The 21,015-nt window shown below is 41.4% G+C and overlaps 1 protein-coding gene across 1 annotated transcript in view; it reads left to right on the top strand.

The window, feature by feature from the left end:
• FGD4 (FYVE, RhoGEF and PH domain containing 4) overlaps window positions 1-21,015 on the top strand; it is a 211,958-nt gene that overhangs the window by 76,747 nt on the left and 114,196 nt on the right. The gene's annotated exons all lie outside the window — the stretch shown is intronic.

The raw sequence follows: 21,015 nt of genomic DNA, 5'->3' as shown, positions 1-21,015 counted from the left end.
TGGGTTAAATGCAGTTCCATATTTAATTTTTTGAGGAAACTCCATACCGTTTTTCCATAATGTCTGCTCCAGTCTGGATTCCTACCAGCAGTGTACTAGAGTTCCCTTTTCTCCACATCCTCGTCAGCACTTGTCAGTTGTTGATTTGTTGATGGTAGCCATTCTGACAGGTGTGGGGTGATACTTCATTGTCATTTTAATTTACATCTCTCTGATGATCAGTGACTTTGAGCATTTTTTCATATGTCTCTTGGCCATCTGTATGTCTGCTTTGGAGAAGTGTCTATTTAGATCCTTTGCCCATTTTTAAATTGGATTATCTTCCTTTTATAAAGTTGTATGAGTTCCTTATCTATTTTGGATATTAAACCTTTATCAGGTGTATCATTGCTAAATATGTTCTCCCATGCACTGGGCTCTCTTTTCACTTTGTTGGTTTTCTTTTGCTGTGTAGAAGCTTTTTATTTTGATGGAGTCCCATTTTGTTTTCTCCTTAGTTTCCTTTGCCCTCAGAGATGTATCCATAAACATATTGCTAGGAGAGATGTCTGAGATTTTGCTGCCTATGGTTTTGTCTAGGATTTTTATGGTTTCATGACTGTATTGCTGTTGATCTCTCCCTTAAAGTCCTCTAAAAGTTTTTTAATATATTTAGATGCTCCTATATTGGGTACATATAAGTTTACCAGGGTTATATCCTCTTATTGGATTGATCCCTTTAGTATTATGTAGTGACCTTTATTGTCTCTTGTGATGGCCTTCATTTTTAAGTCTGTTGTGTTAGATATGAGTATTGCTTCTTTTTTGTTTCCATTTGCATGGGGAAAATTTTTCCATCCCTTCACTCTCATCCCGTTTGAGTCTTTTGTCCTGAGGTGGGTCTCTTGTAGACAGCATATAATTGGGTCATGTTTTTGTATCCATTCAGTTACCCTATGTCTTTTGATTAGAACATTTACTCTATTTACATTTAAGGTTATTACTTATAGGCACTTATTTATTGCCATTTTAATTCTTTATGCCTACGTTTCTCTCTATATTTCTTCTTCTCATTATAGCAGTTCCTTTAGCATTTCTTGCAGGGCAGGTTTGGTGGTGATAAAGTCATTTAGCTTTTTTTTTTTTTTTTTTTTTTTTGGTCTGGGAAGCTCTTTATTTCACCATCTATTTTGAATGATAGCCTTGCTGGATATAGTATTCTTGGTTTCAGATACTTGCTTTTCCTTACCTTGAATATTTCATACCATTCCCCTCTGGCCTGTAGATTTTCTGATGAGAAATCAGCTGACAGCCTTATGGGTGCTCCTTTGTAGGTAAAAAAAATGCTTTTGTCTTGCTGCCTTTAAGGTTCTCTCTTTGTCTTTAATTTTTGGCATTTTAATTATGATGTGTCTGGGTGTGGGCCTGTTTGGATTCTTCTTGCTTGGGACTCTCTGTGCCTTTTGAACTTGTATGACTTTTCCCTTCACCAGGTTAGGGAAGTTTTCTGCCATTATTTCTTCAAAAACATTCTCTATCCTTTGCTCACTTTCTTCTCCTTCTGGTATTCCTACTATGTGAATATTATTACATTTCATATTGTCCCACAGCTCCCTTAAGCTGGCTTTTAATTGTTTTTTCTTTTTGGTTCTCTGATTGAGTGATTTTTTTCTACCCTGTCTTCTAATTCACTGATCCATTCCTCAGCTTCCCCTAATCTGCTGTGTATTCCGTTGACTGTGTTGTTTATTAGTGCTATGTCGTACTTCATAGTTACTATATCTGTTCTCATGCTCTTGAGCATCCTTGCCATCATTCTTCTGAACTCTATGTCTGATAAATTTCTTATCTTCATTTCATTTAGCTCTTCTTCTGGAGAAGTCTCTTGTACTTTCATTTGGGGCGTGTATTTTTGTCTCCCCATTTTGGCTGCCTGTTTGGGTTTGTGTCTATGTATTAGGTAGATCTGCTATGAGTCCCAATCGCTAGTGCAGGACAATATCAGATACTGTTTGTGACTGGCCTGAGTCCCTTGTTTGGAGCTATCAGCAATCCAGAGTTTGTGGCTTCTTCTGCTGGGGCTGGGTGCCTTTGGAGAGGACCAAGATTTGCACTAGGCTCTGCTTTTCCTAGCCCCAAGCCCCAGATTAGATCACGAAAGGACTCAAGGCCTCCAGAGACCTGCCTCTGCCTGCAGTCCCATTGACACTCAGTTTTGATTAACCTCAGGCTATCGACAGACAGGGTGGGGTGAGAAGTCTTCCAACAGGGTGGCAACTGCCTTTACCCCAGGCAAAAACTGCCTGGATAGCAAAGGTTCACTGATGAAAGATGTCCTCTGCAGTGTGAGAGAAAATGACTCAGTATAGGAAACTGGGGTAGCTGCCCTCTGAGCTCCAACCCCCGAGTCCCCAAACCTGGCTTCTGCTCACACAGCTTCAGTCTACTCTGCCCTCCCTCTGATGGAGTCCCAGGTGAGTGCCTGCACAAAAATGTTGTGTGTTGGCCCTTTAAGAGGGTGCCTGCATTTCCAGCTGCCTCTCCCTGGCAGATAGCAACCCTGCTTTTCACAGACAAATGTTATGTGGGTACCTTTCTCAGTTCTGGTGCTCTGGGCGGAGGAGCCCAGCTTGGGGTTTAGACCTCAGAGTTTTCGGTGGGAACCCCCCACAGCTGGGATATCCCTCCAGAACTTCAGCTGCTGTCTGTGGGAGCCCAGCCAGCCCTTTCACACCTCTGCCCTTTTCTGTCCTTGGTTATCAGGGTTCTCTCCAGCTATGTGGTTTTCTGTATTTTAGTTGTATTTCCAGTTTGGACCTGGGGGAGTGTTAGTGTAGCTTCAGTGTGGTTTTCTGTATTTTAGTTGTATTTCCAGTTTGGACCTGGGGGAGTGTTAGTGTAGCTTCCACTTACTCCACTGCCATTTTGTAATCTCTACTTATTTATTCTTTTAAATTGTTATTTATTGATTTGAGAGAGAGAAACATTGATTTGTTGTTCCACTGACATGTGTCTGATGGGATTGAACCCACAACCTTGGTGTGTCAGGATAATGCTTTAACCAACTGAGCTACCTGGCTAAGGCCGATGTGTGGCCCATTTTAAAAGAAAGAACCAAATTATAGCTTCCCAATTATTTCTTAGTTTCATCCAGCATTCAGCTTACAGTTGAAAATCCTCTAACGTGAACAGTATTTAGGAGACTATTTTGAAAAAAAGCCTTATAAAAATGACTCTGAACAATGAATAGCTCAACCTGCAGGAGAAAACTACATCAACTGAAAATAAAGAAGTCTCCTTTGAATCAAATGGCAAATCTTTTTGGGCAGAAAATTTTGTTTACTTAAAGAAATTTGAAATAAATGTAATGATACTGGGCCATTACAGAAATTTTGTTCCCGATCAGTCAACCCCTATAAAATAAATTAAGTAACATAACTTTATAAATTAAAATATTCTTTTAAACCCCAAATACTCTGACATGATTGAGAAAAAATGAAGCAGACTCTTTCCTTTGAAAGGATTTCATAAAAGTTATTACAAAGCCCAATGTTAAGAAAAATCCCAATCTTGATACATATTACGCAAAAGCTTTTAAGGAAATGCATCAAAATGCTGATCATTTTTACATGGTGGTTTTTTGTTTGTTTGTTTTTTAAATATATTTTATTGATTTTTTTACAGAGAGGAAGGAAGAGGGATAGAGAGCTAGAAACATCGATGAGAGAGAAACATCGACCAGCTGCCTCCTGCACACCCCCTACCAGGGATGTGCCCGCAACCAATGTACATGCCCTTGACCGGAATCGAACCTGGGACCTTTCAGTCCGCAGACCAACGCTCTATTCACTGAGCCAAACCGGTTTTGGCTACATGGTGGTTTTTATAGTCATTTAGTTATTTTTATTGTTTAATGGAAATATTTGGAAGAGTTAACTAGAATAAAGTAGAGACTTTCTCAGAGTAAGCATAGCAGTTAAAATTAGTTGCACTTCATACTTGAAATATACTTACAAATATGTTCAACAGTGTATAACTGAAATTGCTATAGTTTTTAGTAAAAAACGAGATAAATGAGGATGCTTTTGTTAAAATAAAATGGTTGTGATATATCCATATTTATAGCATATGACTGTGCAGAAAAGCATCTGGAACAAGTACCCCAAGATGTGAATAGGGGTTATCTCTAGGTGATCAGAGTAAGCTGAATTATCTTTTTGCTTATTCTCTTAAAAAATTGTTTTGCAGTAAACATGCATAATTAGTTTATAAAGTTTTTTTTGTTTTTTAAGCAAGCATGGAAGTCCGCATTTCTTCCAGCTTTTAGCAGATGAAAAGCTGGTGCTGTCCTCGGCACAGGCAGCTCTGCTCTGCAGTGACAGACAGTGAAGGTGGAGACACATGAAGAGAATGCAGTTAGGTGCCTACAGACTGACCAGCTAGAGTAGACCCCAGGACTGCTGACTCCACTTCTGTTTTTAAGAGGAAAACTCCATGTGAGCTCATTGGAAGAGTGTTGGGATTTCAGTGACTACCAGGTTTACATAATGAGGGTAAAAGTCTGGGTGATAGGGAAAGAGGAGATCTAGGATTGGTATCGCCAGGCCATCATTGTCCAGCCACCCTGGAGAGCAAGGAAAGAGAGAAGTGCAAAGAAATGGTAACAATTTTTTTTTTTCACTTAACTGATAGTCTTACAAAGGTGTACCGCTCTTTTCTAGTTTCCCCCAGAAAGCATCTAGACCAGTGATGGGCAACCTTTTGAGCTTGGTGTGTCAAACTTCGCCAAAAAAACTGAGCATAACTTGGGTAGTGTGTCACTTTGAGGAAAAAACATTATTTCGCAAATGTTTCATCCTCAGTAGCAGCAAATGTTTCATCCTCGGCATGCGGCCACCTCAGCGGCCGCGTGTCATCAGAAATGGCTACGCGTGTCAGTGCTGACACACGTGTCATAGGTTCGCCATCACTGATCTAGATTGTCATGACCTCTGTAGGGTGCCTCATTATCTCTGGGACTGCCAAGCATCTTCCCTGTGAGCACCACTCTCTTGTCTTGGAGAAATTGTGGTATCATGATAAATAAAGTTCATGAGTCCTGGGACATAGCTTCCTGCCTCAGGTTCCTCAAGATGGGAGAGCACACTTGCTGCTTGACTTATTTCAGAACTTGTCACCCACTCCCACTCCCTTGTATATGTCCCTGACCTGGCCCCATGGTCACTTCCTTGGTACTAAGCCTTGTCTTTATTCATTCCCTGCCGTTTTTTATTGTTTCCAAAAAGATGGGATGAACACCTACTTTGTGCTGGACCCTGAGGAGTCCTTGGTAAATAAAACAAAGTCCCTATCCTCATGGAATTTACTGTCTAGAGTAGAAGACAAAATGAGGGAAAAGAAACAGCCTATATAATAAAGAGATAATATGCAAATTGACCATCACTCCAACACACAAATGGCCGCCCCCATGTGGACAAAAGATGGCTGCCACAAGATGGCTGGCAGGGGAGGGCAATTGTGGACTATCAGGCCAGCAGGGGAGGACAGTTGAGGGGGGGCTGCAGGGGAGGGCAGTTGGGGGCGACAAGGCCAGCAGGGGGAGGGCAGTTGGGGGGGACCAGGCCTGCAGGGGAGGGCAGTTGTGGGCGACAAGGCTGGCACGGGAGGGCAGTTACGGGCAACCAGGCCAGCAAGGGAGGGCAGTTAGGGGTGACCGGGCCCGCAGGGGAGGGCAGTTAGGGGCAATCGGGCCAGCAGGGGAGCAGTTAGGCGTTGATCAGGCTGGCAGGGTAGTGCTTAGGGGATGATCAGGCTGGCAGGCAGAAGTGGTTAGGGACAATCAGGCAGGTAGGCAGGCAGGCGAGCGGTTGGGAGCCAGCAGTCCTGGATAGTGAGAGGGATGTCTGCGCGTTTAGGCCCGATCCCAGTGGGATCGGGCCTAAATGGGCAGTTGGATATACCTCAAGGGGTCCAAGATTGGAGAGGATGCAGGCTTGCCTGAGGGACACACACACACACACACACACACCTGCCCCCACCTCCCACCTCCCCGCCCTCAATGCAAGAATTTTGTGCACTGGGCCTCTAGTTTGATATAATGTTGAGCAGTGATAAATGCTATTAAATAACAAACAAATCAGTATGTTTTCTTTTGCTTATAAGGTACTCTGTACCTTGCAAATACATTTTTTTCTAAATCATCTTTTTAAAATTTTTTTTCATCATCATTTATCCCCTCTATGTCCTCACAGACACACACACACACCTCCCCCCATCACTGCACTGTTGTCCACGAGTTCTCTTTCTCTTCTCTCTCTCTCTCTCTTTCTTTCTCTCTTTTGATAAATTAGCTTTTTAAAACTGATTTGCAAAAAGAAAAATAAAAACCTTGTCAAATGAGAAAAGCAACAACACTAACATACAACTTTAAGTAAAAACACAAAATTCATGGTAACACACTTAAAATATCTAGGGAACTGTCACCTCTTTACAGATGTATTTTGTGTTTCACAGTCTGTGACTGGTTAGCTCTGTTGTTAACCCTGGTTCTTTTTAGGCTTACATGATAAATTTGATCTCCAATTAGGATAGGTCATTTGTCTGCGTCACAGACTATATGATCCAAACAATGTCCAGTCACTTTATGATAGAAACCACATGTTGAGAAGGAGTTTCCACAAAAGGTGAAAGAGAACGTGGAAAGAGCAGGGCTGGCGGAGTGCACCAGAGAGAGTGCACCAGGGCTGGCGGAGTGCACCAGTGCTCCAGGGCTGGCGGAGAGCAGTTACTCAGAGTGCACCCGACCTGGGTATCTTTGGGCAGGTACAGTTGCCGTCTCACCTGGTACTTCAGTCACACCTCCCGCTCTAATCTTGGTCATACTACACCTAAGGGTTGAACCCAGAAAATTTTAGTTTGCCATTTCCTTCTGTAAAATAAATATTTGTTCTTGTCCTTGCTGCTTTCACCCTTTCTCCTTTTCCTCTGAGACCAATAAGAATGAGAACCCTCCCTCCTCTAACATTCATGCTTATTATTTTAGAACAGAAGAGATCTTTGGAGATGATCTAACCTAGCTCACTCGTTTTGTGACTGAAGTGCAGGACTGGAGAGGGTAAATGGCCTGTGTGTGTCATATGAGTAGCTAAGCAGGGACTGTTAGGGTTTAGCTGGTGATGTGGGCTGTGAAAGAATTCACAACTAAAAGAAGAGATGCAGAGAAAGAATTCACAACTAAAAGAAGAGATGCAGAGGGTACGTTTATTTTTACTTTCCAAGAGAGGGAAAGGCTGGTGCATTGTTAATCAATACAGGGGCAAGAAATGAAAGGTGGTTTCCTCTTTTAAAGGGTAATGGCTGTTGCTAAGTGAAAAAAAAAGGGGGGGGGGAGGATTAGGGCTGAAACAGAGCAGACATCAGGGTGTGTGTGTGTGTGTGTGTGTGTGTGTGTGGTTTGTTTGCTTTTCAGGAGACAGTCCAGGCAGATATCCTAGGGAGGTGTCTTATCAGTATTTTTCCTAAGCCTGTAAAACATGCTTAGAGCAAAAGTTCTGAAGAGTTCAAAAGAGGCTGAAGAGAAGGGGTGTTGGGGGGGTGGGATTTCTACTAACTAGAGACTCTTTGGTGTGAATTATCCATGAGTAGTTAAAACAGCAGGGAGGAGGAAGATGCAAGAATGTAGCCTTGAGAGTAGTTTATCTTGTCTTGCAGCTTGAATAGAGGGGCTGTTTGAATCAGAGAAGCTAATAATCTTGGAGTTTAATTACTGGGTGCTTCTTATAAATTATGGAAAGTCACAGCAAGGAAAAAGAAAGCCCCATTTTTTCTGTCCTTACAGGAACTATTTTAGGTTTCTGAATTTCTAGTTAGTCTTTGTATTATTGGGCTTCACAAAAGCTAAGGGCTTAAAAACATCATTCCCAAAGCATGTGCCTAGGTGGTCTGGGATCCTGCTGTCTACTCACAGGGTGCCCAGCTGCAGGGTATTTAAAAAGTTCAAGGGAAACAGACATCTATCAAATACTATGGAAATGGTGGTTCACAGTTTTAATATTAGACTGTATTTCTTTCAATGACACCTTAGTTTTGCAGAGCTGAGGTTTTAGCAGTTTACAGTGATAACAAGCAAGTACCTGGGGAAAATCAATGTGGAGCAAGAAATGAGCATGGCGATGTTTAATATGATCCCATGGCAGCGATTTTCAACCCTTTTCATCTCATGGCACACATAAACTAATTACTATAATTCTGTGGCACAAGAAAAAATATATATTTTTGCCAATCTGATGAAAAAAATTTTTTGGTATAATTTTGATTCATTCACACCCAAATGGCTATTGTTTGTTGGCTGTTGTCATTTTTTTTATTTGACAACCTAAGGGAAAAGAGGTATTGCATGTTTTAAAAATTCTTGCAGCACATCGGTTGAAAATTGCTGCCCTATGGTGTAAGAGGCGGTGTAGGGCCCAATAGTCACTCACACTTATTAATAAGTAGTATCAGTGACTAAAGAATGGAATAAAAAAATAAATTTTCTTGCACTTATTTTTTTTATTATATTTTAAAATGATGCCAAGTTGCTAGGACAAAAAATAGTTATTAAATGTTTCATATGAAATACTTAATAAATGGAGCACTTAGGTATTTCTCTAGACTTGGGGAGCCATGAAAAAGTTACTGAGATGCTGAGGCCTCCATAATTTCAAATAAGTCTGAGAACCTCTGACTTAGTGTAACTTCTGTGTAAGCTTTTTACCAAAGAAAAGAGAGGCTGAGTAAGGGTGAATGAGACTGGGCATATTCCATAGTGAGGGAAGGGAGAGCAACACTCCCAAGGTCATTTGATCACTGCTTAGCTGGCACAATGGCTGCTCCAGCAGATTCCAGGCAAAGCCGCTGCCTGCCCAATATTTGAAGAAGATAAATTATCGGGCTTCCCTGCTTTCTCAATACCTTTTTATCTTGAGAACCTTGTTGGGGACTATTGGCTCTTTGTCATGTGCCCTACAGCTTACATTTGGAGGCCCAGTTGTGAGGTCCTGGGCAGTATGGCGTGAAGTACTATTGTGGAGTCAATGCCAGAGCACTCAGAGGTGAACTTGGAGCTGAAGAGGACACTCACTTGCCTTTCTTAGACCTGCCATTGTTTTCCTTTCTGAGTAATTCCCATAGAACCAGTTTTCTAGAAACTGCAAGCCAGCTTCTTTATAGTATTTTTATTGTGTCTTGCTAGTTAGCAGATTCGACCAAGAACACAGTGAAGTGAACATTGAAAAATGTGTAGGAGGAATAAATGATATTGTTAGGAAATTATTACTTATGACATTAAAAATTTTGGAAAACAGGAAAGAAAATATGTCACCAATATTTCTTTCTCACAATTGCTCTTAAAATTTTTGAGGTAGGTAAATCTAGGCTTTTGTTTCTAAGAATCGTTTCCTTATTAGGTAGTTGTTCATAGTAAGTTATTTAGTTGTGTGTCCTTTTTTTCCACAGTTTTAGGAGGTGGTATAGCATAATGACTTAGACCTAAGTTTTGGCCTCCAATGAGGTTCTATTCTCAGATATGAGTTGCAGGGCAGAGCTTAATCTCTGAACCTCAATTTCCAGAACAAAAAATGAGGATACTAATACCTGCTTCATAGTCGGTGTGAAATTTCAATAAAACACTTGTAAAGTGCTTATTATAGTGCCTAGCACATACTAGGGACTCAGTAAATTGTTATTAATATGCCATCAATATTTCCCTTTTGTCATATAGTCTTTATGACCTTATTTTTAATGACCATGATACTCCATCGAGTTGTATGCATTCTTTTTTTTTTTTTAAGTTGTATGCATTCTTATTTGCTTAACTATTTATCTGTTATTAGATTCTTAGGTTGCCCCTAAATTTATACTTGAAAAAAAAAATTCTGCAGCAAACTGTTACTCAGTCAGCAGATTCAATAAGCGCTCACTATGTGCCAGGATCTTTGCTTGATATTGGGAGCACAGAACTCAGAGTGGCACAGTCCTGGCCTTGAGGGACTCACAGTCTAGGGAGGGAGATGTGTTCAGGTCACTCTTGTCCTGTGGTAAATGACATCACTGTCCAAGTTACTGCGAAAGGGCAGATTGGAGGACAAAATGTCACACTCTGCCTGGAGAGCTTGGGGAAGGCAGGTGAGGGTCATAGGAGATGGGTTAGTGAGATAATGGGGTAGGGAGCAAGTTATTAAGGGCTTTTTAAGCCATCATACAGAACGGAGCTTTTATTCCTAGTGCAGTGGGACAGTTGGTTTTGGAAAGAGAAATGACGTTATCTGCTTAGGTTTTACAGACTGTAGGGGGCTAGGTGGAATCAGAGTTTAATTGGGAAGTTATTAAAGAATCCAGGTGAGACATGGTGTGGCCTAACCAAACTGGGAGTGATGGAGGTGGTAAGAAGTGGCCGGATTGGAATAACCCACAACCTGAGCTGTCAGGTTTGATGTGAGGTGTCTGAGAAAGAGAGGAGTCAAGGATGGGTTCCTAGGTGTTTAGCCTGAGTGATTGGAAGGGTAGAGTTGCCATTCCTAAAATAGTAAAGGTTGTAGGAGGAGCAGGTTTGGGGAGAAAACCAGGAGCTGAGTTTTGAAATATGGTATGTTTGAGATAGTTATTAAACAGCTAGGTAGAGATGTTCAATAGGTAGTTAGATGTAGGAGTCTGGTTTGTCCACAAATTACAAGTTTGGTATGTATCTGTATGTTTGTGGCATTTATAACATGTTTTTAAAATTTGGTTAATTATTTTAGCCATTACTCACTTCATAGAATTTTCTTTGGGATCTTCATCTTTAAAAAATCCAAATAAACTTCAATCACTTTGTAAAATTGTCTAAAGTACTGTATATTGGAAGTTTTATTAGAAGAGTGTACACACACACACACACACACACACACACACACACACACGGTGAGGCAAAAGTAGGTTTACTATTGTTTGTATGGGAAATAATGCAATAATAAATAAATGATAATCTACACTAATAAAAGAGAAACATGCAGATTGACCATCACTCCACTACACCCACCAGCCAATCAGGAGTGAGTATGCAAATTAACCCAACAAAGATGGCGGCAGCCATGGAGCTAGAGTGAGCAGGAGGCTTGGGTTGCCTCTGGCGATGGAGGAAGCCAAGCTTCCCACCCACCCTGGCCGGCCCTGGCCTCTGCTCAAGGCTACAAAGTTTCAATTATAGAAGATAAATAAATCCCAGATACCTGCTTCCAGCCAGCCCTGGCCTCCACTCAAGGAGGCGCTGAAAAAAAAATAAAAGAAAGAAAAAATGGAGGGGCTGGGAGCTTAGGTCACTGGGGTGTGTGGCCAGCCTGCAAACAGCCATCAGCCCCTCACCCAGGCTGGCCAGGCACCCCAGTGGGGACCCCCACCCTGAAGGGGATGTGGCCAGCCTGAAAACAGTCCTTTGCCTCTCACCCAGGCCGGCCACACCCCCATGGCCCAATTCCTGTAAATGGGCAGTTGAACATCCCTGGAGGGGTCCCAGATTGGAGAGGGTGCAGGCTGGGCTGAGGGACACCCCCCCCCCCCGGTGCACGAATTTCATGCACCGGGCCTCTAGTATAATAATAAACTGTTTCGGGTATTCACAGGAATCCTACTTTTGCCCCACCATATATGTATATAATATATTTACTAGAAAATTAGAAGTCTTTTGGGAAGACTTGGCATCATTAAAATGGATCTTTGTATCTAGTATCACATTATGTCTCTCCATTTAGTTTTCCGTTTATTTTTCCCAATAAACATGCATTCTTTTTCTCCACATACATCACACACATGTGTTGATCATATTTTTCCCAAGTGTCATATACTTTTTGTTGGCATTGTCAGTAGACTCCTTTTCATTGGTATTTTGATAGGTTTTGCTTTTATAAAGGAATTACTATGCATTGATATATTTGACTATTTATTAAACTTCTAGTACTATAATTAATATCCTACTTGATTTCTTTGATTTTTTTCCCCTAGGAATAGACTCATATCACCTGTGAATAATAATTTTGTCTTTTTCCTTTCAATATTTGAATCTCATTTCTGGGCATGCCAAAAAAAGAAATCCTAAATTTAAGATAAGGGGTAACTGCAAAGTAAGGAGGCAATTCATACCTAAAAGTCTAATCACAGCTTACCATTTTTGTTTTGGTCTTGCTTTAGGCTTGTCCCAATTATTCCTCCCCTTGCCCTTTTAAAACTTTATTTTTGATGGATTAAAAAAAATGATTTTGAGAGACAGAGGAAGGGAGAGGGAGAGAGAGAAACATCAATGTGAGAGGAAATATTGATTGGCTGCCTCCTGCAAGGCCCCTCCCCCACCCCCGCCCCTACCAAGGACTGAGCTAGCAACCCAGGCAAGTGCCCTGACCTGGAATCGAACTGGCAACCTTTCAGTGTGTGAACCACACCCAACCAGCTGAGCCACATGGGCCAGGGCTTGATGGATTTTTATCTGTTTTAGGTTTGTGCAGTATCCCTAATGATTGACTTTGGTATATTTGGTTTCCAGCCATTTTGCTCTTCTAAGGACATGTTCTGATTGGTTGATCATTATGGTTACTCTTCTCCTGCTAAATTAGCATTTCACTTTTATGGATACAGAAAAAAAAAAAATTAAAACCCAGTAGAATGTACATAATAACCAGAGATTTGGGGTAGGGCTCTAATGAAAATTTAAAGTTGAATAGCCTGGCCCCACCCCATCAACAGAATAAACATGAATTTATATTACAAGTATTTAAAAATAATTATTACATGATTTATAAAACAATTGCTTCTGAAAACTTGTGTTTTCCAACTAATATACTATAGTTTTGCAATTTTGAAAATTATTTTTGTTTGAAAAATCTTTTCTAAATACAAAACCTGTTTCATTTTGCTGTGGATTGCAAATCAGAAAATGACGAGCTGATGCACCTTAGATTGCTAGAATGCTTTACCATAAATTCTCAAGTTAACTTTCAAGTTCTGTTTTCTGTTTGTCCAGTTAAGCTTCTTGTGGCCTTTCTCCTTGAAGGAGCAGCGGACACTCTCTGAAGTGCTAGGACTTTGTAGCACCAATGATAGATTCACTGGAAAGCTTTTAATGGGCCGGCATTGCCTTGTTGAAATAGCCTAACACCTGCTAGGCAAGCCCTGCGCATGTGAGTGGGGCTATATGTTCCTTCCTTCAGGATTTGCAAGGCTGGAGCACAAAGACAGCGATTGTTACCCAATAAGCAGTAGTCACACACTTCTACCAATCGCCTTAGGAGGGCTGGTTACCATGGAATCCACCATCTGTTCACTTTCCCCCAGAATGTGATTATCCTTGCTGGGCTGGGAACTGGGGGAAGCAGGGGAGTGCGTGCCCTGTGAAATTATCTGCAATGGATTGGGTTAATGGGAGGCTAGATTTGGCTCGCTGGAAAAACAAATGAAGGGTGTTCTGCTTCCACCATTTGTGACTTCTAACCAAGAGGAATAAATTCGGCTTTTATAAGGTAAGTAACCATGGTGCTGTGTATTCAGTTTGTACTCCATTTGGTGTCGGGCATTATGTCCATGTGGTCCAAGCAAAGGGAGCTATGAGCTCTTCTGGAAGAAATCTCCAGCATTACACACTTCTATTGTATCGATTTTAAGCAGCTCCTGTACAAGGACATGTTAATGTTGGAAAAATGAAAGAATTATTCTTTCATCTTTTACAATATTTTTTTTTGTGTGCCTGTGAAATTGTTTGATGTCCTCTGAAAGTGGCAAAAAGACTGTCATTTTTAATAGTTTCTCAGAATGAATTACGCCGACATTCTCTTTGAAATACTCCCATGGCCACGTGTTCGGCGTCTATTCTTCAAATAAGAAAATGTCTCAGGTCAGGGACATTTGTAGGTTATGGTTTAATTAATGACTATTCTGGCCCCTAAGACGGACCTACCATCACTAGGTCATGTTTTGAAAGGTGATGCTTCTGCAGTTTCATTTTGCAATGCTTTTGCACAAGTTTCAAGGGCCCCGAGCATGTGGAAACAACGTGACAGTGCTTTTCACCGCGGGCGGGCGGGCTTGCAGGCACACTAATAAAGGAAGGGGCAAAGCTAGGGAGATCTGCTTCTATTTCAAGGGCTTCCTTTGTGTTTTGTTTTCTTTTTCTGTTTCAACAGCCCCTTAAAATGTGTGATGCATATTGTGAGCAGTAGAAGGAGATTTTGGTGCTAACAGATGGATGACTGACATTTTTCTGGGTGGCTAAGAGGTTGGTGGCTCAAACAAGGGACTTCTTATGTCCTTTGCAAGGCAGCATTGTGTCCCCTTCCCTAAAACTGTGCCCTAACATATAAAAGTGAAAAACAAAAAGAGTGCTGTCCATACTCTGGATACTTCTTTTGTGTAAGTTTTCCTGTCATTTAAACCACAGCGCCAGGGCGCTGTGAGCCCGGCTGGGTCTGCCATTTTTATTTGCTATAGGAAGGGTTGCAAGGACAGGCTTTGCTTATGCAGCTGTAGTCATTCTAATAGTGCTGTTCAGCTGTCATCTTGGACACTCGCGTCAGTGGCTGCTCAGAGGGCTAGGCAAGGTCATTGCTAATAGACCCTACTTGTTTAATTTTCTTTTTTTTTTTTTAATGATAGTATAAAATTAGATAACCTTGTATTGGTCAAGGACTCCTGTTCTTCAAGAACAGCTTTTCAGGATTGTCAGTTGTGCGTTCTTGGTATGAATTGTAGCTGACTTTAAAATTCTTACCTTTTGTGTTTATTGACCTCTATACATGATTATTGTTACTACTATTTTAAGTTTTTTAAATATGCAAAATTTTGATTAGGTAGCTGCTAGCTCTAAAAGAAAAGCATATTTTTCAGTAATAATAGATGTATGTCTGGCTGGAATTTTTCTTAGCAACTGTAAAAATTTTTAAGCTAATCTTGTATTATTGAGATGAAATTTTCAGCCACAAATGTCAGTCATTCATAAGCAGTATAAGTTTGGGAAGGAACTAAGATAATGTAAAAGCAAACCTGAAAAAGCCTGTGATTGAATGGGTGTGAAGTGTGTGAGCATTCGTGTGCCTGGGTTGTAGTTACTTAAGCAGTTGAGTTGGGCTGGGTAAATCTGTCACTTTTCAAGTTCTCTCGTGTTTGTGAGTTTTCTTACTATTTTTGTTGTTACTGAAGTGAAGTTTAATTGTGTATTTTTAAGTGGGTGTTTGTCATTTTATCCCAATGGTTTATGGATATTGGCAGGCACTTTTAAGCATATTTCTTACGTTCCTCAACTGAGCTTTCGGAGTAGTTAAATAAATAAAAGCCCTAAGGCATTCAAGATATGTTGGAGAAGAAACTTTGTTCCATAGCCATGGAGAGGAAACTTAGGGTTATACTTCCTGAAGTTATGAAGAGGAGTAAGCAGCAGGGACAGTCCTTGGAGCGCTGCGATCCCAACCAATGTTGCTGAGGGTGAGGGGTGCACGGCTGTGCGACCTGTAGTTCCCTGGGAGGGATGTGGCTTTTGGTGTTTTTTTTATTGCCCGTGGTGAGATTTCACTTCTATTCACAAACATTGTCAGCGGTAAGACCCACCACCCTGCGTCCACAGTCTTGTGGTAACACGTTTAAAATATGCTGAGTTCTCGGGGCTGCTCTGAAGAGGGACTTTCTGGTTCTCTCTGTCCTTGTCTGAGGGTGGGGAAAGGTGCTCGATTTGAGTGAGTTCCGAGACTTCTTCCCGCTTTTCAACTCCGTGATGGCTTGATGCTTTTCAGTCCTTCAGTCCCAATTTAAGATGTCACTAAATGACAAGTTTACAGGTGTGTTTACAAATATGTACAGCTACCCTTATTCAGAGTTGTTTATTTTACAAGTGTTATATAGATGACAACTCAGAAACTCTAAATAAAGTGCTTGGAGTGACTCAGATTCATAACAGTCTGAGCAGATAGCAAATCAATCCACCACTAGGTCAGCGCAAATAGTCAGGTTTTTCTGCTTCTTCCCTGACACATGATGCTGGAATGCTGCCTGGCTTGACTTAGAATGTGACAAGTAGACTACAGAGTTAATGCACAGCTGTTAGAGCTTACATTTTTCTCCTACGTTTTATTGCCATCTTCTGTCTAGCCTCTAAATTGAGTCACTCTATTTGCTTTTGGGGTACAGACTTATAATCCATTTTTTTTCTAAGTTAACCATCTTTGGTCACCGTGGTCCATTTTGGCCCATGAGCTGTCTGCGCTGTCAGGATCATCTCATTTTTAACTCAGTTTACAGACAAGAATCCGAGGCCCATAATGATTAGCAACTTGTCCAGGGTCACAAAACTTGCATTGCAGAAACAGATAATGTTGGGTATTGCATGTTGAATGCAAAGATACGAGGTAAGGTCAACTGACTTCCTGAATTGTTACCCTTACGAGGAGCAGAGCAGTCAATGTCACCTTGAAGTCTCACAGATGGACTTTTCAGGGATTTGAATGGAAGGGGAATCTGCAGATGCTATGTTCACATGTCTCTGGTGTTGAAGCTGTTTTTATTCTTTCTACATGACATTTAAAAAGAGATATACTGCCCTGGCTGGTTTGACTCAATGGATAGAGTGTCAGCCTGCGGACCCAAGGGTCCCAGGTTCAATTCGGGTTAGGGGCACGTGCCTGGGTTGCAGGCTCATTCCAACGTGCAGGAGGCAGCCGATCGATGGTTTCCTCTCATCATTGATGTTTCTATCTCTTCCTCTCTGAAATAATTTTTTTTTTTAAAAAGAGAGATACTGAAAACTGCCCTCTCCCACAATTCTGTATTGCCATGATTTCAAGAAATATTTGGAATGAGTTAATTTTGTGCATTCGTATAATTCTGTATGGATGCATTAAATATAGAACTGCAGGGTCCTGCCAGGTAGCTCAGTTGGTTAGAGTGTTGTCCCAATGCACCAAGGTTACAGGTTCGAAACAACCAATGAATACATAAATAAGTGGAACAACAAATTGATGTTTCTCCCTCAAATCAGTAAATTAAAAAGTTCTCTCTCTATATATACATATATAGAGAGAACTATATATGTATATATATATGTATATATGTGAAGCCTGTATATAAAGTGTGCATGTGAACAGTGTAAACTCACCCAAAAAAGCTATGGCTCACAGGGGGTTGCTGCATTTTACAGGATTTCTCTCTATATGAATGTGTCATATATTTGATTTTCAGCAGCAGTTTTCTTCTGAGATGCTTCCTCTTCTGTTTTTATAACTGCTCCTGTGCTTTCTGTAAATCAAAAAGGCAAACTTTCTATAAATTGGCAGTAAATCGGTCTATGTAGGCAGCTGCAGATACTTGGAACAGTTTGGTATAATGCACTTACTAGTATTCCTTTCCCACTCAGTTGCCACCACTTTAAGCCCAGGAATGGCTTGATGGAGTTGAATGAGGGTATCTGGCAACACCTTATTCTGAGAAAAGTTCCATATTTTGTGAATAGCCCCCACTCTATGGGGCTAATTATTTGGTAACAAATGTGTTGAGTTACTGACTCCCCTGTAAACAATTGTTTCCTTCTCTTCTTCCTTCTTGTCTGCTTAAATCCTTTTTACTTTTTCCCCACCAGTTTTCCTGTGCTGAATTCAGATTAATGAAATCATGTGACAAGATAAATTCCCAGAAGGCAAACAGATGGACTGTATTGGATTTTTTTAGATTTCTGTTATATATTGCTGGAGGTGTATTCTCCTATAATTTAAAGATCTGTCAGGATCATCTCATTTTTAGTTCTCTCGTTTTACAGAGAAGAATCCGAGGCCCATAAAGATTAAGCAACTTACCCAGGGTCACCAATCTTGCATTGCATAAACAGCTAATGTTGAATATTGTGGGTTAAATGCAAAGATAGGGGGCAAGATCCACTGTCTTCCTACGTTTCTACCCTTAGGAGGAGTGAACCCCTAAGGTGTCACAGATGTGATTTTCAGTATGCCCAGAGGGAGAGCAGCTTTGAAAGATGATTCTCTCAATAACCAAGGTCATAAGAAACAGATCTCTTTCTCATTATAGATGCCTATACTTAAAAAAAACAAAAAAAAAAAAACAACACCTTTTAACTGCCAAACCAACTAGATGTTTGTGCTTTTTAGTTTTCAAGTTCTCTCCCTTACATCCATATCCGTAGAAGTAAAATGATGATCACAGTGTTGCTTGGTGATTATGGAGCCCAGAGCAGGTAAGGTGGAGCACAAAGGAAGGACAAATACAGTTCCACTCTAGTGCACGCTTGTCACCTGCATAGTACATTCCTGTTGTGGGTTAATGTGCCCTCTTCTGTGGACAGTGATTGATGGATAGACAACCTGTGCTTGCTTACCCCGCCTCCCTTCCCTCTGCTCCCCTCACCCCACCCACCTGCTCTAATTTGGGAGCACCCTGGGCCACCCTCCCACCTCTGGAGACACTCTTTCTTTGGCTATGTTACTATTACCAGTGTTGACCTTGCATTTATTCATCAAATACTTATTTAACATTTTATTCTTTGCCAGTGTCAGAGGATAGGACACAGAACACAGTGGACAAGGTCTGTAGTGAAACTTACATAGCAAAGAAGGGAGACATAATACACAAATAAGAGAACAATGTAATTTCCAATAGCGGTTAAGTATATGAAGACAAAACACGATGCGTGTTACGGAGGGATTTTCGGGCAGCAAACTTTAGAGTGGGTCATCAGAAAATGCTTCTCTGGGGAGGACTCAGACAAGCTGAGACGCAAATAATTAGAATCCAGGAGTAGGGGGGTGTGGTTATCGCCACTTCATTCAAGTGGAAATTGAGGAAAGCCTGCCATCTGGTTCATTCCGTGTTCGATGAGTGCTGCCACGCCACAGCACGTGTTGTCTCTTCTTCCAGGACTCGATCCTGAATGTATGTTCTTTCTCAAAATCGGAGCTGAATGGGCTGGCACAGGGGTGAAAAGCACAAACAGACCGAGACTTAGCCCCCTCCCCGTACTGGCCACCTGGAGGAGTGTAGGCAAGTTATTCAACTTCTCTAACCCTGTTTCCTTAACTGTTAGCACTTACAGGGGTATTGTCGGTGTTAAAGGAGGTAATATCCAGAAACCCACTCAGTGCGAGAGATGATGGTGGTAGCTGTGATGTTCTGTAAGGGGCATCAGTAATAATCCCATGAATGTTAAAGTATTTGCTGCCGTTGGCAGTGAAAGCCCAGAGAGCTATTCACCTTCTGTACAGGATAACTTTTTCTTTGATCTCTCCCATTCACTCTCTCATCCCTTACGTTCATTCATTCACCCCTGCATTCACTTATTCAACAAACCTTTTTCTTAAAAAAAGTACTTTATTAAGGTATGACTGATTGTCCCAATTATGCCCCCAATTAATTAATTATCTGCCTAGATTTAGTGGGACATACACAGGTGACCAGGGGTCAGCAATAACGGCCTATCCCCTGGCACTTCAATGTCTAGACAGCTGAGCCGAACCGGAATACATGATACACAAGACAGAATTAGTATGCAATCACACGAAGTTTATTCACCTATTCCTAGTGGGTCCTAGGCTCCGGCAGAGGCCACCCGGTGATGCACACTGAAGGATGGACGACGAAGGCGGAGACAGACAGGCGGCCGCAGTTGGTTCAGGCTCGCACAGCAGAGCAGTCAGTCAGGGGCTCGTCTCACGGAGCGAGGAGCGATGTGGTGTCCTCCTCTTATGAGGCAGGAGACGTCGACTGAAGAAGGTCCAGTGCTTATATAGCCAGTAGTAAACAACTTGTGTCTGAACAGTGTGGGCCAGACGGTGTGCCTTATGCTAGGAGCAGGGTGTTTACACTTTAAGGGCTCAGGGTGTTCACATCAAGATAGTGGGGTGTTCACCAATTTGGAAGTTACAGGGTATTGGGGTCTCCACACAGCAAACATTTCACACAATAGTCATTTCACACATTAGAGGGGTTTCCTTATGACCATAACATTATTATAACACTGATATACAAAAAGCTGTACATATTTAAGGGATACAACTCGATGAGTTTGGGAGATAAGGATACATTTGCAAAGCCATCATCACAATCTATGCCATAAACATATTCATTACCTCCAAAAGAACTTTTTTTTTAAATGTCCCTCTGCCCTTGCTAGATTCTAGATAAAGAACATGATTAGACATGGTCAGCGCTCACAGTGCTCAAGTAACAATCTGTTGACCAATCAATTGCATTCCTGTGATTGGTGTCACGGTGGAGGAGGGGTGCAGGGGACAGAAGCAGGTAATTGTACAGGAGAGACGGCCAAGAATTCTCCTCCCATGCAGCCAAAGCAAGTCGGCATGATGGGCCTGGGAAGTGCTGGTATCTGAATGCAGAATTTGAGGTAAGATAGGGTGAAATTTGAGAGTGGAGATCTTGATTTGCATTGATGTTTTTACTGTATCCTGTAAAGAATGAGGAATCTTTCAGTAGTTTTAAACATTCAAAGAATAGATCTTTTGTTTTGTGGTCTAAAAAGACAACTGGCAGTTTAAGTAATGCAAACATTGGAGGGACTATCCAAGGCAGGCTGAATTTATCTTTTCATCTTCATCATCTTCCTCTTCCTCTTCATCCATAGCAGGAGAGAATGTTTCTTCGATCATCACCACCACCATCCAGCTAAGTCATATTTTACTCTTGGTATTTAGATTCTAAAGCCGCACATAAAGTAAAATCTACATAGAGTCCAAAAGTTGTTGAGCAATCGCTTAGAAAGGCATAGCTGTGGGAATCAACTCTCTCATTTTTTTTTTAATATATTTTATTGATTTTTTACAGAGAGGAAGAGAGAGGGATAGAGAGTTAGAAACATCGATGAAAGAGAAACATCGATCAGCTGCCTCTTGCACACCCCCTACTGGGGATGTGCCTGCAACCAAGGTACATGCCCTTGACCGGAATTGAACCTGGGACCCTTGAGTCCGCAGGCCGACGCTCTATCCACTGAGCCAAACCGGTTTCGGCCAACTCTCTCATTAAGTCCAA

This window comes from Eptesicus fuscus, chromosome 7 (genome assembly GCF_027574615.1).
Source record: "Eptesicus fuscus isolate TK198812 chromosome 7, DD_ASM_mEF_20220401, whole genome shotgun sequence".
NCBI classification, from domain to species: domain Eukaryota; kingdom Metazoa; phylum Chordata; class Mammalia; order Chiroptera; family Vespertilionidae; genus Eptesicus; species Eptesicus fuscus.
Note: the sequence above shows the minus strand (reverse complement) of the source record. Positions and strands in the feature narration are given on the sequence as shown.